This window comes from Oryx dammah, unplaced genomic scaffold (assembly GCF_014754425.2).
Source record: "Oryx dammah isolate SB20612 unplaced genomic scaffold, SCBI_Odam_1.1 HiC_scaffold_1, whole genome shotgun sequence".
Lineage (NCBI taxonomy): Eukaryota > Metazoa > Chordata > Mammalia > Artiodactyla > Bovidae > Oryx > Oryx dammah.
The window spans coordinates 44522374-44540160 of record NW_024070185.1 but is presented as its reverse complement, the minus strand read 5'-3'; the positions used below and the strand labels follow the sequence as shown (position 1 = coordinate 44540160).

General features: G+C 39.7%; 1 long non-coding RNA gene across 1 annotated transcript in view; it reads left to right on the top strand.

Moving 5' to 3' along the window:
- The window catches only part of LOC120870460, a 78126-nt gene extending 69664 nt beyond the window's left edge, over positions 1-8462 (top strand). Inside the window, exons 2-3 of the long non-coding RNA XR_005722787.1 lie at positions 6947-7410; positions 8364-8462. This is a non-coding gene — a long non-coding RNA (uncharacterized LOC120870460). The remainder of the gene's footprint in view (positions 1-6946; positions 7411-8363) is intronic.
- The last annotated feature ends 9325 nt before the right edge of the window (positions 8463-17787 follow it).

Here is a 17787-nt window from a genome sequence, read left to right as displayed (position 1 = left end):
TAATTAGAGAGGTGGGGTCCTAATGCAATATAACTGATGTCTTTATAAGAAGAGAAAGGAACACCAGGGGTACATACACACGGAGAAAAGACCATGTGAGGTAGCAAGAGGACTGTCGTCTACAAGGCATGGAGGAAACCACCCCGCTGGCACCATGATCTTGGACTTCTTGGCCTCTAGAACTGTGAGAAAATAAATTTCTGTCATTTAAGTACCCAGTGTATGGTATTCTGTCATGGCAGTCCTAGAGAAATATAAGAGAGAACATGCAGGAAGGCAAAGCTGGTTTCAGAGAGGATGGAAGAGAGGGAGGTAAATGATCAGTGGTGATGAGAGGACCAGGGCCCAGCAGCTGATCTGGGTGCCTCTCACAACTGCAGGCAGGGCAGAGGAGTGGGTTGTCTTTTCTTTTTTTTTTTTTTTTAAATAATTTTACTTATTTTTGGCTGTGCTGGGTCTTCGTTGCTGTGGGGGGGCTACTCTCTAGTTGCGATGCACGGGCTTCTCACTGTAGCAGTTTCTCTTGTGGCACACAGGCTCTCGGGCATGTAGGCTTCAGTAGTTGTGTCTCCCGGGCTCTAAATCTCAGGCTCAGCAGTTGTGTTGCCCGGGCTTAGTTGCTTTGCAGCACATGGGATCTTCTTGGATCAGGGATCAAACCCATATCTCCTGCATCAACAGATGGATTCTTTACCACTGAGCCACCAGGGAAGCCCCAGAAGTGGGTAGTCTTGATAAGACTTAGCTGGAGAGGGGCAGGGAGCAGCTGGCTACCCACCCTTCTTTACCCTTGGCCATCACGATATTGCCCTCTGTTTGCCCTCTAATCCGATGCTGTTGTCAAAACCCTCGCTGCTTTCCATGAGAACTTGGGCTCTGCTGTACTCCTCCCTCTCCTCTGCCTTATTCGGTCAAGAGTACACAGCTCAGTTGGTAAAGAATTTGTCTGCAATGCAGGAGACCCTGGTTCGATCCCTGGGTTGGGAAGATCCCCTGGAGAAGGGAAAGGCTACCCACTCCAGTAATCTGGCCTGGAGAAGTCCATGGACTGTATAGTCCATGGGGTCACAAAGAATCAGACACAACTGAGCCACTTCCACTTTCACTAGAGTAGGGGGTAGGAATTCCATATGGACCTGTAACTGGCATCTTTGTTGCTTTCCTTCCATTGGTTTTCAGAGGTGAGGTGGTTGATCAACTGAATTGAATGTGTGTGTGTGTGTTGGTTTTTGATTTTTTTAATTTTTAAAAATTTTTATTGGAGTCTAGTTGATTTACAGTATTGCATTTCAGGCATATAGCAAGTAAATCAGTTATACATATATCCACTCTTTTTTAGATTATTTTCCCATTTAGGCCATTAAGGAGTATTAAGTAGAGTTCCCTGTGTTATATAGTTGGTCTTATTAGTTATCTGTTTTATATATAGTTGTATATATATATGTCAATCCCAATCTTCCAGTTCCACACGCATATGTGTGTATTATTAACATATTTTAATATCTTGGTAGGAGTTGAGGGGAAAGGGGCTTTTGTGGTCCCAAGCCCCCTCCCTGAAGGAGGAGACAGAGGATTACCTAGGAAGCCATTCTAAGATTAGCCCAGATCCCTCCGTGGGACGCCGTGTGCTCACTCACTCAGTGGTGTATGACTCTTTGCAACCCCATGGACTATAGCCCACCAGGCTTCTCTGTCCATGGGATTCTCCAGACAAGAATACTGGAGTGGGGTGCCACTTCCTTTTACAGGGTGCCTTAGGACTCTGTTGTCCAGCACAGAGAGCTCGGAGCCCTGGGACTGGGGTTACGATGGGGTTTCTTTTTTCTTTTTCAAGCTGCTAAATACGTGGTAATATTTTTTTGGTAGGGGAGAGGATAGTGCTTCAGAACTGGTTCATCCTGAAGTGTCTCATCTGTGGGGACAACTGCTCCCCATTACCTGAGTCTAGAACACCAGCAGGGGCAGCGTGGGCTTGAGGCTCTCTTTGGAGTGAAATGAAACTGCCTCTCCAGGAAAGGAGAATTGAGTCAGAACGTTTGGGTGGTGCCTTTTCTCCAGGCCCTTCAGCTCCATCTTTCATTCTGCAATGCCTGGCTGCCTGGGTGAAAGCCATACAAACTATTAATAGTATAAACAGGCTATTAATTATAGGAAGTATTGTGAATTATTAGTGAAGCACCCTGTTGTGGACTGTGACTTCTCCGTAAGGTTATATGCTGCACGGGTCTGTAGGGAGGCCCTGGACCATGAGGTGTGCAGGTCAAGGGCACAGTGACCAGTCCTTGATCCATGGCACCATTTGCTGACCCCGGGCAAGAAGACCCTTAATCTTCCTGGATTTCATTTTCCTCACAAGTAAAAAGAATCATGTATTAGAATGTTTTTTTAAGAAGTGAGAGTGGGGAGAAGGAAATAGCAACCCACTCCAGTATTCTTGCCTGGGAAATCCTATGGACAGAGGAACCTGGTGGGCGACAGTCCATGGGGTCGCAAAGAGTTGGACATAACTTCGTTACTAAATGGCAGCACCAGTTGCTTTACACTGTTGTGTTAGTTTCTGCTATATAGCAAAGTGAATCAGCTCTCTATATATATCCCCTCTTTTTTGGATTTTCTTCCAATTTAGGTCACCACAGAGCACTGAGTAGAGTTCCCTGTATTATACAGTAGGTTCTCGTTAGTTATCTATTTTATATATCATATCTATAGTGTATATGTGTCAATCCGAACCTCCCAATTCCTTCCCCCTTGCCCTTCCCCTTTTGCTATCCATGTATTTGTTCTTTACATCTGTGTCTCTACTTCTGCTTTGCAAATAAAATCATCTATACAAAAAAAAAAGTGAAAATCACATGAGCAGTGATTTTCTAGCAGGGAATTCAGGCTCATTTCTTGTAAAAATGGTGCAGCTGGGTGGCCCACTATTCACCATTGAATGAAGCCCCACTGTACGCTAGCACTGTTCTAGGGGCTGATGATACAACAGCGAGGAAAGCAAGCAGAAATCTCTATCATCTTGTATTCTATTGTGTTGAGGCTGATGATAAGCGAAATAAGGTAATGATGTGTTAGTTGGTGATAGGTGGTATGGAGAAAAATAAAGCAAGGAAGAAGGAGGGGAAGTGTAGTGGCCAGGCCCAAAGGCCCCCCAGGAATCCCCTCAGGCTTCCATACTCTTGTGTGGTTCCCTCCACAGTGTACCACATTGTACCGGGGTTAGTCTGTGTGACCAATAGGGTATATGGTAAAAGTGATGGAATGTCACGTGTGAGATTTAGGTTTTACAAGATAGTGGCTTCCTCCTTGGGCTCACTTTCTGGTCTCTCCCTCTAGGGGAAGCTGGTTGCCATACTGTGGGGATAGGCAGCTTGTGATGAGGTCCACATGTAAGGAGCTGAGGTACCCCGTCAGAACCTGGGGAGGAAAGGGGCTTGCCAACCGACCGCAACCTCATGAGAGGCTCTGAACCAGAGCTTGGAGGGAGCCTTGTCTTCAGTGTTCTGGAGTTGAGGATGTATTTTCTGCATGGCTACCATCACTAGGCCCTGTGCTAAGTGCTTTGTTAGCACTTATAACTATCACACCTAATGCTCCTAACAGCCTTATGTGATAAGCTATTATTATGTCCATTTTACAGATCGAGGCTCAGAGGCTAATTCATTAGTGCACAAATCCTTCAGCTAGGACATGCCTGAGCTGGGACTCACACTTGGGCCTCTAAGCTGCCATGATATCCTCCCCTCCTTTGCTCTTTTCAGACAAGGCTTGTGATGTAACACTGATGTACTTTTCCCTTCCTTGTCCTCCAAGTCCCTCCTAAATAATGACATTCATTGAGCTCTGTGATCCCCAGGCCGTACTTGTCCGTCTACTTCACCTCTGGAATATCGAAGGGCAGCTCCAATATTCACAAGGATGATAGTTTATCCCACTCCAGGTTCATGGTTCTGGAATCCTGTAAGAACATTTAACTGGAGATGTACCCTCTTGACAAAGTTTAAGAACATGATGGTGGTGGTTTAGTTGCTAAATTGTGTCCGACTCTTGGGACTCCATGGACTGTAGTCTGCAAGGTTCCTCTGTCCCTGGGATTTTCTAGGTGAGAATACTGGAGTGGGTTTGCCATTGCCTTCTCCAGAAGATTTTCCCAACCCAGGGATTGCACCCAGGTCTCCTGCAACGCAGGCAGATTCTTTACCAACTGAGCTACCAGGGAAGTGCAGGATACAATTTTGTTAATTACAATCACAGCAGGTCTTGAGAACTTGTTGATCTTGCGTAGCTGGCACTATAAACCTGTTGAATAGTGACTCCCCACTTCCTCCTTACAGGTCAGGTTTGTCTCTGGCCTCCTTTGTCCCCTACAAAGGATACAAACTTCTTGTTTTGTGTTGTTTAATTTCTAAGTCGTATCCAATTCTTTTGCAACCCTGTGGACTGTAGCCCACCAGGCTCTTCTGTCCGTGGATTTCCCAAGCAAGAATACGGGAGTGGGTTGCCAGTTCCTTCTCCAGAGGGTCTTGCCAACCCAGGGATCAAACCAAATCTCTTCCATTGGCAGGCAGATTCTTTTACTGCTGAACCACCAGGGAAGCCCACAAACTTCCTGTATTGCCTTAATTCTGGAACTCAATCTCTGGTGCCTTTGGTTGCCTCTTGTTTCTTACTGTCTTTATGTAGTTTTCTTTTGTATGAGATGCAACTAATTATTAAGATAACGAGAGGTGGGATCTCTCACATCTCAGGTCTTTGATCCACAGGACATGGGGCATATTGGTCTTCCTGTTGGGAAAACAGATTTCAATCTAGGACACATAGCCAAATGCCGTTAAGAGCCAGGCAGTTACTGAAAATGAGCAGCAGGCCCCATGGAGCACACAGCCCCCTTGGACTGCCTTTCTGTTTCCTGTTCTACTGGAGACACTAAGATAAGCGCTATTTCACTTCTTTCAGCACTGATGTGAAAGTCCCACAATACAAGCAGGATGATAAGCAGCAACTGTCATGGGCTCTGTGCTGTGGTGATAAGTGGGGTGGGCCAGGGAGGACTGTGGAATGCTGAGAAATGCTTGCATAAGGTGTGGCTGCAACTCAGAACTGCTGAATAGTGTCCCATGGGAATGCAGGTCTACTGTGCACAGATATTCCAACAGACGACAGCAGTCTGGGTGATTTGGGTGTATGAAATTGACTGTCTTTTTTGTTTTTTGAAGTATTGCTGATTTACAATATTGTGTTCTGTTAGTTTCAGGTGTACAGCAAAGTGATTCAATTATATAGGTAGTTTTTCAGATTGTTTTCCATTATAGATTATTACAAGATATTGAATATAGTTCCCTGTGCTATACAGTAAATCCTTGTTTATTTTATGTATAGTAGTGTGTATCTGTTGATCCCATACTCCTCATTTATCCCCACTGCCCTTTCTTCTTTGGTAATCACAGGTTTGTTTTCCATGAAAATTGACTGATTTTTTTATTATTGAAAAATAATAATTAAAAAATACTTTTCAGGCCAGTATAGAGCAAGTCAAACAAAATGTCTGTGGGCTCATTTGGGGTCCTAAACCTTGGCTGCACATCAGGATCACGTGGGGAGCCTTTAAAAGTGCTGATACCAAATCACACGCTGAGTCAATTAAGTCAGCCTCTTGGGAGGCAGGATCAGTCATCAGTATTTTTTAAAATGTCCCAGGTGATTTCAAAGTGCAGTTAAGACTGAGAGCTCCTAGGCCTGATGACCATCGGTCTGTGACCTCTGGTTTCTAAGGGCCTGTTTCAGCAGGAGCTGTGGGTTCTCTACTCTACCCGGGCTTTTTCTGACGTTAATTGGCAGGGGTGCCAGGTCACCAGGTGTCAGGTGCCCTGGGTGAGGCCTCCAAAGGAAGGCATCAGGTGCTCTCCCTTTCTGTTTCTCTTGAGGTCTCCAACTCTGTCATGAAATGTGGGTTTTCATGGTGGTGGCAGTTCCTGAGAAACTCACATGTTGTTTAACCTTAAATGGTAGCAAAGGCTCGTCTCACGCTGCACACTATCTGATTTAGCATCTTGTCCTGGATACAGGGGCTTCCCTGGTGGCCCAGACAGTAAGGAATCCACCTGCAACTGAGATCCAGGTTCAGTTCCTGGTTTGGGACGATCCCCTGGAGCAGGGAATGGCAACCCACTCCAGTCAGCATTCTTGCCTAGAGAATTCCATGGACAGAGGAGCCTGGTGGGCTACAGCCCATGGGGTCACAAAGAGTCAGACACGACTGAGTGTCTAACACACACGCACACACACACCTGGATAGAATGTCTTTTTGTTTGCTCTTTTTCTTTTGGCCACACTGTGTAGCATGTGGGGTCTTACTTCCCAGGCCAGGGATCCGACCTGTGCCTCCTGCGCTGGAAGACAGCATCTTAACTCCTGGACTACTGGAGAAGTCCCATGGGTACAATTTCTTATTCAGTCACCTGGCTACACTGTCTCTGTGTTATATGATAATGACTAGACATCATGCACCTTCCGTCACCTTGCAACTATGTGACGATGCCCTTTGGGTAGGTATACACACAAAATCATCTTCAAGGTCTTAAGACTGAGTACAGCGGGTCTCCCCAGGAACCATGGCCTGATGGTGGTGGTAACCATGATGGGCAAATAGCAGTGTCTGATATTCCTTCCCCATCCTTGGGTGGTGGTAGTTCTCACAGTCACATCCTTGACTCTTGTTGTCTCATCTCTCTTGTATCACACACTTTGGCTTGCACTCTCATACCTCTTAAATCTGTGCCAGCAATTCTTAGTCTTTGATGAGTTCCAAGTCCTTATTTTCAACAGTCTATTAGACGCTTTCACCTGAATGTCTTATAGGAAGCGTGGACTCAAGGTGATCGATCCTGAATTTATTATTATTTTCAAAAAATTTGTTACTCTTTTTCTCTCCATTTGCTTTTTTCTAAAGGAATTTACTGAAAGGACACACAAGAGAAGAACTGATAAACTAGAACTAAGGAGAGGAGCCCAGGACCCTTGTGGATTCAGAGCCTCAAATACACATGGATAGCCTTTCAAGAAGCTGCCTTTGGATGACTCATTCACAGCTACCTCCAGTACACATGTGTTTCTGCTCAGATTCAGATTCCTGAGCAAGATGAACTGATTGGTGTTTCTTTGGTCATGTGCCACCCCTGACTTTAACCCCTGTGGTTGAAAACCCACCAGAATCAGACCAAACAGGCTGGGTGTTGTTACTAGGAGAAGGGAAAGAACTTCCAAGGAGCAGAAAAAGGATTTTATAAAAACCATCCTCATCTTATTGATTTAAACATTATGCAGGTAGCAAGTAAGCAAATGCACTTGTGAAAAACCAAATAATGAAGAGTATAGAATAATAACTTACTTCTTACCTTACTCTCACCTCCAGAGGTAAGTACTATCAATTTATGGTGTCTCTTTACAGATTTTTTGGGTACATTTAGCTATTGTAAATTTATCTGTAAACTTATATGTATATACACAATAATATAACTATTTTAAAATGAATATGATGTACTGCCTTCACTTAATTTACAGACCTTTACCATTTTAAAACTTACAGCTCTACTTCATATCTATTTTAACAGGTAATTCATGGTCAATATTAATTTAAACAGTTCAGAAGTTAATAAAATGAAAAGTGAAAATTTCCTTTCTTCTAATCCACATTTTCGTAAATTCCTAGTGCTATTCCCCTGAAGTAACCACTGGCAAGTTTCTTTTATATCAGAAGAAATACTGTAAGGTAAACAAGCAGGGCCTCCTAGGACTGCTCCCTTACTATAGACCAACATTATAATGTCAGTTATGTTTATCAGCCCATTTCCATAAATAGAGCAAAATCAATAGTATCAGTGGATGGATAATTGCCAACATTTTTGTTACAAAATGTAGTATTTGTTAAGTTACTGTCAGTAAACTTTCTCCTTCTTCTCACTTCCTGACTCCTCAAATATATCTTTTTCGTGTAACAGGGCCCAGGCCAATTTTTAAATCAACGTTTTATAGATATCCTTGCTGCTTATAAATCTGACATAGAAACCGGTGTTCAAAGATCTTCATTCTGCTGCTGCTAAGTCGCTTCAGTTGTGTCCAACTCTGTGCGACCCCATAGACAGCAGCCCACCAGGCTCCCCCATCCCTGGGATTCTCCAGGCAAGAACACTGGAGTAGGTTGCCGGAAATAAACTAGAACTGGTTTGTCAAAATCCAGTTACATAAGTATCGCTCTTTGACCAGAACATGCAGTATTACATGAACATATCTTAGGGAGAAAGACATTTGCAGGTTTTTTTCTGTTTGAATTCTAGGGTAATTCTTTGTTCTCATAAAATATTTTGCAGATAGAGGGGACGTTAAGTTTGATTGCTACAACCTTTTTACACCATCGACCATTTGGAAACAGCTATATCAGCTGTAAAGAGGAGTGTCAGCTGGTGTGATGTCTGGTAAGCAATTTTGGGAGTGAAAGCTTGTGTTGATTGTCGTCAGCTGGGCACACCAGGCAGGGCAGCTCTTACCTATTCACTGAGCTCCACGCAGAACATTCTGGACACACTGTGGCCTGCTTCTCGGATCTTTTTCAATCTAATGAAAGGAATTTTGAGAATGCAGAGGGATCCCCATACCCCTAGGCATGCTAAGAACTCCTTTGTTTCCTGAGATCATGAGAAGCAAAAAGAAAGTGGAGAGAAGTAAGACGTGTAATTATCCTTTTTAAAAATTTAATTAATCCTTGGCTGCGCTGGATATTCATTGCTGTGCACAGACTGTCTCTAGTTGTGGTGGGCAGGTGTCTCACCGCAGTGGCTTTTGTTGAGGAGCACAGGCTCTAGAGAACATGGGCTTCGTAGTCACAGCTTGCAGGATCTTCCACTGTGGTATGTAGGCTCTAGAGCACAGGCTCAGTAGTTGCGGCACACAGGCTGGGTTGCCTCTTGGCGTATAGGATCTTAGTTCCCTGACCAGGGATCAAACCCTCATTGCCTGCAGGTAGATTCTTAACCACTGCACCAACAGGGAAGTTCAAGAGTATAATTATTCTGTGCTGGCTCTGGGACAGCTAAATACCCTTGCTATGTTCTTCTTGAGGGAATTTGGGTTTCCCTTTTGTGGAAGTTGGGCTCCTCTTGTTATCAACACTAGGTCTTTCGCCCTTCACCTCCCTTCCAATCAGACCCTCTCTGTATATGTAGTAAATCCCCATTCATTGGCCCACGATTAAAACATAAGCTCAAAACTGGGCACTGCACACAGTATACATTTCCTTAACCATTTGCTGAATTAACTAAGAAGAATTCACAGTTAACGGTAGAAACCCTCTACTTGGAGTCAAGCAATTGGGAATTCCTCTTTATTTTGTTTGGTTCCAGCCTGCAGGGTTGGGTGAAAGGGTGTTGTGTTTACTTGTAGTAGCTCAAAGTGATGTAGCCAAGGTGTAAAATCAGAACCACAGGTACACAGAACTGACCATCAAACTTAAGGGCAGGATGAAGAGAAATTGGGAAGGTTAGTGCATATGTCTATAGCTAGGCATTTGTGATGGGGGATACAATCTATTGTAAGGAATTGAAAGGGGTGGACAGTCAGCACTCTCTTTTAGTGGGTGTTCTGACCTGGTGGCCTGAGGGAGTCCTGAAGGGCCCATCACTTACACACACTGACTTTTCATAAATTTCTATGGTATGTTTTTAAATAATTCATAGAATAGATAGAAAATAAGAATACAGAAGCCCTGAACAATACTATTAACCAGCCAGACCGAACTGACATTTGTAGAACATTCTACCCAACAACAGCAGAATAAACATTCTCAAGTGTGCATGGAGCATCTACCAAGATGGACCATATTCTGGGCCATGAAACAAGTCCCAATAAATTTGAAAGAATTCGTGTTATGCAAAGTATGTTCTCTGATCACAGTGGAATTAAATTAGAATTCAACTACAGGAAAATTTTGAAAGTCCTCAAACATTAGCAAACTAAATAATACATTTTAAAGTAGCCTATGGATCAAAGAAGAAATCAAAAGGGGACAGAAAATATTTTGAAATGAATTAAAATGAAATCACTCCATATCAAAATTTATGGGATGCTACTAAAGCAATATCTAGAAAAAAATTTATAGTACTAAGAGTCTATATTAGAAAAAATTTCAAATCAAGGACCTTAGTTTCTACCTTAAGAAACCAAAAGAAGAGCACATTAAACCCAAAGCAAGCAGAAAAAAGAAATTAATACGCATTTTAAAATTTTTATTTTTTATTGAGATGTAATTAACATGTAACATTTTTGTTTTAGGTATCCAACATAGTTTGATATATATTAATATTGTGAAATAATTACCACTATATGTTGATACCTATCACTCAGTTACCATTTTTTTTCCTTTTGATAGAAGTTTTAAATCTTATTTCTTTGCAACTTTCAAATGTACTGTATAGTATTGTAACTGTAGTCACCATGCTGTACATTACATCGTCAGATAGTGTGATAGTGTTTATCTTATAACTGGAAGTTTATACCTTTTGACATCCTCTGCCCATTTCACTGATAGCCTGCCCTCACCCTTCTTTTCCCCATCCTCTAGCAACCACCAATCTTCCTTATCTATGATTTTTTAAAATACCACATAAGGTGAGCTCATACAGTTATTTGTTTTTCTGTGTCTGACTTATTTCACTTAGCATAATGCTCTCAGGTTTCATCCATGTTGTTGCAAATGGCAGGGTGTCCTTTTTTATGGCTGAAGAATGATCTGTGTGTGTGTGTGTGTACACCACATTTCCTGTACCCATTTATCCATCAGTGGATACGTAGGTTGTTTCCATGTCTTACAATGATGATGCAATGAATACAACAGTACAGATATCGTGTCAAAATAGTGATTTTGTTTCCTTTGCATAAAAACCCAGAAATGAAATGGCTGAATCATATAGTAGTTTTATTTTTAATTTTTGAAGAATCTTCATTCTGTTTTCCCTAGTACCTATACCAGTTTATATTCACACCACCAGTAAAAGCATTCCTTTTTCTTTCTTTTTATCCATATTCTCTCATGATCAGAATAATTTTGTTATTCCTATCACAATTTTATTTAAAATTTATGTACTTCAAAAATTTTTTTCTAATTATATAAAGTATATTTTGTTAAGGTGCAAAATAATGATACTGATCAAGACACTTTTATGAAATCCTGAGTCTGTACTAGATCATTGTATCATTTTTTTTAATTGGATAAATTTAACATGTAACATTATATACATTTAATCATGTTACTTTGATATATTTACATATTGTAATATGGTTTCATTGTAATAATACTTATCAGATTGCAAACTTACAGTGCAATATTACTGTGTTTAGCGTACTATAATTTAAATCTCTATGGCTATGTTAGTACTCATTACAAGTTTGTACCCTTAAACATCCAAATTTTATCCCACTACCCTCTGATCCCCTGGTAGCTACTGTTTTACTCTTTTTTCTTTTTTTTTAAGTATTTGGTTTTTTTTCACATTCCACATGTATGTGATATTATATAATATGTACTGACTTTCTCTGTCTGGCTTATCTCACTTAACAAAATGTGCTCAAGGTCCATCTATGTAGTCAAAAAAAGCAGGATATCCTGCTTTTTCATGGATGACTAATACTATATTGTATATACAGCTCATCTTTTTTAATCCATCCATCCACTGATGGGTATTTGTATTGTTTTCATATGTTTCACAATGAGATATTGTAAATAAGTCTGCAATTCGCCAGGACGTGGACACATCTCTTGAAATTCCTTTGGGTTTTCATTTCCCTTGGGTATATTCCCAGAAGTGGAATTGCTGGATGGTGTGGTTGATCTATTTTTAATTTCTTGAGGAACTTCTATCTTGTTTTCTTGAGTGTTGGGACCAATTTACATTCCCATCAACAGTGTATTAGAGTTTCCTTTTCACCACATCTTCCCCAGCAATTGTGGTCACTTGTCTTCTTCTTGTTAACCATTCTACCAAGCGTGAGGTGATATCTTGTCATTGTTTTGAATTACATTTTTTGATGATAATTGATGTTGAACACCTCATGGTGTTCACAGCCATTTTGGCCTGATGATCATTTTGATGTCCTCTTTGGAAAAATGACTATTTAGTTCTTGTGCCCAATTTTTAAATAAAATAGTTTTATTGTTTGTTATTAAGTTGTGTTAGTTCTTTATATATTTTGGATATTAACCCTTACCCAATATATGATTTGCAAAACTATTCTTCTGTTCTGAAGACTGCCTGTTCATTTTGTTAACCGTGTCTTTGCTATGCAAAGTTTTGCTTTTGATGTGGTCCCATTTGTTAATTTTTGCTTTTGATGTTTGTGCTTTTGGTGTCATGTTAAAAAAATCCTCATCAAGAGCAGCATTGATGAGATTCTTCCCTCTACTTTCTTCCTGGAGTTATATGATATTTGGTCTTATGTTTATATTTTTTATCCATTTTGAGTTAATTTTTGTGAGTTATATTAGGAGTTCAATTTCATTGTTCTGCATATGTTTCTCCAGTTTTTCTAGCACCATTTGTTCAAGACCCTGTCCTTTCCCCACTGGGTATTCTTGGCTCCCTTGTTGAACATTATGTGACCATACAGGCCAGGATTAAATTCTGAGCTCTTTATTCTGTTCCATGGGTCTCTCTGGCTACTTTAGTGTCAGTGCATCTTATACTGTTTTATTATTATGACTTTGCAGTGTGGTTTGTGGTTTTATTTATTTTTCTCAGCATTGCTCTGGTTTTTCAAGGTCTTTGTGGTCCCACACAGTTTAGGATTGTCTCTTCTATGTCTGTGAAGAATGCCTTTGTTATTTTGATGGGGTTTGTGTTGGAGCTGTAGATGGTTTTGGTAGTATGGCTATTTTAACAATATTAATTCTGCTATCTGTGAACAGAGGTTCCATTTTTTTATATATCTTCACCAGTATTTGTTATCGTTTGTCTTTTTGAGACTAGCCATTCCAAGATAAGAGGCGATACTTCATTGTAGCTTTGATTTTCATTTTCCTGATTACTGATATTTGTGCACATTTTCATAAACCTTTTGGCCATTTGTATATCTTCATAAAAGTATTTGGTTCTTCCATCCATTTTTAAAATCAGATTAAAAAAAATTCAATTATAGAGTTCCTTATTTATTTTGGTTATTAATCCCTTAAGATATGTGGTTTGCAAATATCTTCTCACATTCTGTATGTTGCTTTTTCATACTATTAATGGTTTCCTTTGCTCTACACAAGCTTTTCATTTTTATTATTTTAATTGAGATTATGTAAATTTAAGGTATAAAAAATGTTGAGTTGGTACAATGGTAATCATATTGCAATACAAAAGTTTAATATTAGCTAACACCTTTATTATATCACATAATTATCTTTTCTGTGGTGAGTATACTTAAGATCTAGTCTCTTATCAAGTTTGATATCTATACTATTATCTTAATATCATTGTCTATAATCACTGTATTGTACATTAGATCTCCAGGATTTATTTATATATGAGTTTGTTGGCCACCTCATGCGAAGAGTTGACTCATTGGAAAAGACTCTGATGCTGGGAGGGATTGGGGGCAGGAGGAAAAGGGGACAACAGAGGATGAGATGGCTGGATGGCATCACTGACTTGATGGACGTGAGTCTGAGTGAACTCCGGGAGTTGGTGATGGACAGGGAGGCCTGGCGTGCTGCGATTCATGGGGTCGCAAAGAGTCAGACACAACTGAGCAACTGAACTGAACTGAACACCTAAATAACATCTCTCCTTTTCGCTGACACGACCCCACCCCCACCCCCCAGCCTCTGATAAGCATCATTTTATGCTGTTTTTTCAACTTTGGCTTTAAAATATATATAGGATGGTGATGGACAGGGAGGCCTGGCGTGCTGCAATTCATGGGGTCACAAAGAGTCGGACACTACTGAGCGACTGAACTGAACTGATAATTTTCTGTGCTGGGCTTATTTGCAGCATGCAGCATCTTCGATTTTTAACTGTGGCACGCGGGATCTTTAGTTGAGGCATGCAGGATCTAATTCAACGGCCAGGGATTGAGCCCTGGCCCCCTGCATTGGGAGTTCAGAGTTAGCCCCTGGACCACCAGGAAGTCCCTAGTTTGGCTTTTTTTAGATTCCACATGCTAGCGATATATCATACAGTATTTGTATATCTCTGACTTATCTCACTTAGCATAATTATGTGATTTTTTTTCTTTGATTCTATTATTGTGATGTATCTCATTGATTTTGTGCGTGTTGAACCATCTTTGCATCCCGTGGATAAATCTGTCTTGATCATTGTGTACGATCCTTTTAATAAGCTACTGAATTCAGTTTGTTAGTATTTTGTTGAGACTATTTGCATCTATATTCACCATGGATATTGGCCTGTAATTTTCTGGTAGTGTCCTTTCCTGGCTTTAGTATTAGAATGATGTTTACCTCGTTAAGTAGGTTTGGGAGTATTTCCACCTTATTGATTTTGTGGGGAGAGTTTGGAAGTATTAGGATTAATTTTAAATGTTGGTAAAATATGCCAATGAAGCCGTGTGGACCTGGGCTTTTCTTCATTGTGAAATTTTTGATTATTGATTCAATCTCCTTGCTAGTAGTTGGTCTGTTACACAGTTGTTAGTTGTTTTCTGCCTTCCTGCATTTTATTTATTTTTGCTTTAATCTCTATCATTTATTGCCTTCTGTTAACTTTGGGCTTAATTTGTGTTTTTTCTAGTTCCTTAAGGTGCAGTTAGGTGGTTTGGGATCTTGTTTCTTCATGTGGATGTTTCTCGGTATAATTTTTTTCTCCTTGAACTGTTCTGGCTACATATGTAAGTTTTGTTTTTCCATGTTTATTTGCCTCCAGATACTTATATATTTTCCCTTTAACTACTTCTTTGATTCATTTGTTGTTCAGGAAAAGTTCTTTAATTTCCACGTATTCACAAATCTTCAAGTTGTACTCTTGCTCGTGATATCTAGCTTTATATTTTTGTGATCAGAGAAGATACTTTGTATGGTTTCAGTCTTCCTGAACTTGCTAAGGCTTCTTTTGTGGCCTAAAATATGGTCTCTATCTTATAAAATGTCCCAAATGAGCTTGATGTGAATGTGTATTTTGCTGTCATCAGAATGTTCTATCTAAGTGTGTTAAGCTCATCAGTCTATAGTGCTGAAATTCACTATTTCATTATTGAGTCTCTGTCTGGATGATGTATTTATTGTTGAAAGTGGGGTATTAAAGTCCCCAATTATTACTGTATTGCTGCTTATTTCTACTTTTAGCTCTGTTAATTTTTGCTTTATCGATTTGGGTGCTCCTATGTTGGATACACACAATTTACAATTGTTAAATCTTCTTGATGAATTGGCACCTTTATCATCGTACAGTGACCATCTTTGTCTCTTCCCGTTTTTTAAAGCCTGTTTTGTCTAATAAAAGTATACCTAGCAACCTCTGTTTTCATTTGGGATGGTTACCATTTATTTGCAATATCTTTTTTTAATCCCTTCATTCTCAGTTTATTTATGTCTTTAAGGTTAAAGTGAGTCTGTTGTTGGCAAAGTATCATTGGATCTTGTTTTTTGTTTTTGTGTTTATATACATTCAGACATTTTATGGCTTTTGATCAGAGTTTAAACCATTTACATTTCAAGTAAATATTGATAAAGAATTATTAATACTATTGTCATTTTGTTAATTGTTCACTTGCTATTTTGTAAATCCATTTTTTCTTAGTTACTTATTCTGCTTTTTAAAAAAATACATTTTGAGGTCTTTTGGTGTCAGTCTGCTTTTACTTCTTTATCACGTTCTTTTGTGTAATTATTATGGGTTTTTCCCTCTTTATCATGAAACTTGCATAGAATATCTTAAAATTATCCTATTTTCCTAATATCCTATTTTAAACTGATAAAAACTTCATTTGAATAGGGTTCCTAAACTTTACAGTTTTATTTCTCCCCATCACATTTTCAGTCATTAATATGACGTATTTTTTGTATTATATGCTGCTGCTGCTGCTAAGTCGCTTCAGTCGTGTCCGACTCTGTGTGACCCCATAGACGGCAGCCCACCAGATTCCCCTGTACCTGGGATTCTCCAGGCAAGAACACTGGAGTGGGTTGCCATTTCCTTCTCCAATGCATGAAAGTGAAAAGTGAAAGTGAAGTCGCTCAGTCATGCGCAACTCTTAGCGACCCCATGAACTGCAGCCCACCAGGCTTCTCCGTCCTTTGGATTTTCCAGGCAAGGGTACTGGAGTGCAGTGCCATCGCCTTCTCCTTTGTATTTTATAGTATAGTAATTGCAAATTGTTGTAGCTGTGGTCATCTTTACATTTGTTTTTAACTTTTAAATTATAGAGTAGTAAATAAATTATATACCACCATTACCATATTATAGAATCTAACTTTGACTATATATTTGCTATACCAGTGAGTTTTAGGCTGCTTTCTTAAATTTTTATGATGTTAATTTGTCAGTTTAACTTCCATTCAAAAAGTCCCTTTAGCTTTTCTTGTAAGACAGGTATAATGAGGATAATGTCCCTCAACTTTTATTTATTTGGGGAAGTCTTTATATCCCCTTCATTTCTGAAGGATAGTTTTACTCGGTATAGATTTTTGTTGTTGACAGTTTTTTCTTCAATATTTTAAATATGTCATCCCATTATCTCCTAGTCAGAAAAGCTTTTGTGGAGAAATCTGCTGGTAGTCTTATTGGGATTCCCTTGTATGTAACTTCTCTCTTCAAAATTCTTTCATTGTCTTTGATTTAAAAAAATTGAAGCATAGTTGCTTTAAACTTTAGGGTTGGTTTCAGGTGTACAGCATAGCAATTCAATATTTTAGCAGGTTAATTTCCATTAAAAGTTATTACAGTTAATGGGCTAATTACAGATAATTTCCTATGCTACACAGAAAATCCTTTTTGCTTATTATTTTATAAATAGCATTTTGTATCTATTTATCTCCTATGTGTAGTTTGTCCCTCCCCACTCTTTGGTAACCACAGTTTGTCTTCTCTCTCTGTGAGTCTGTTTTGTATATACATTCATTTGTTTATTTTTTAGATACCACATATAAGGAATATCATATAGTAGTTGTGTTTTTCTAAATAATTTATTTCACTAAGCATAATCTCTAGTTCCCTTCATGTTGCTACAAATGGGAGTACTTCATTCTTTTTTATGGCACGCACATGCACACACACACACACTCTCTCTCTCTCTCTCTCTCTCTCTCAATATGGGGTCTCAATATGTCAGACATGACTGAGCAACTTTCACTTTCACTGTAGATATAAAATCTCACACATCTTTTTAACCCAATCATATGTTGATAGGTCCTTGGGGTGCTTTCATAGCTTGGCTATTATAAATAATGCTTCTGTGAACATTGGGATGTATGCATTACTAGGGGAGGCATGTTTTTGATTTTCTGAAGATACACTCAGGATTGGAGTTGCTGGATCATATAGTAATTCAATTTTTGGTTTTCTGAGGAACCTCCATACTGTTTTCTTTTTAATATTTTTTATTTTTTAATGAATTTGTAATTTTGATTGCACTGGGTTTTTTCTGTATGCGGGCTTTCTCTAGCTGTGGTGGGTGGGGGCTCCTCTTCGTTGTGGGGCATGGGCGTCTCATTGTGGGGCCTTCCCTTGTGAAGCACAGGCTCTCGGCACACAGGCTTCAGTTGCAGCATGTGGGCTCAGTAGTCGTGGTGCATGGTTTAGA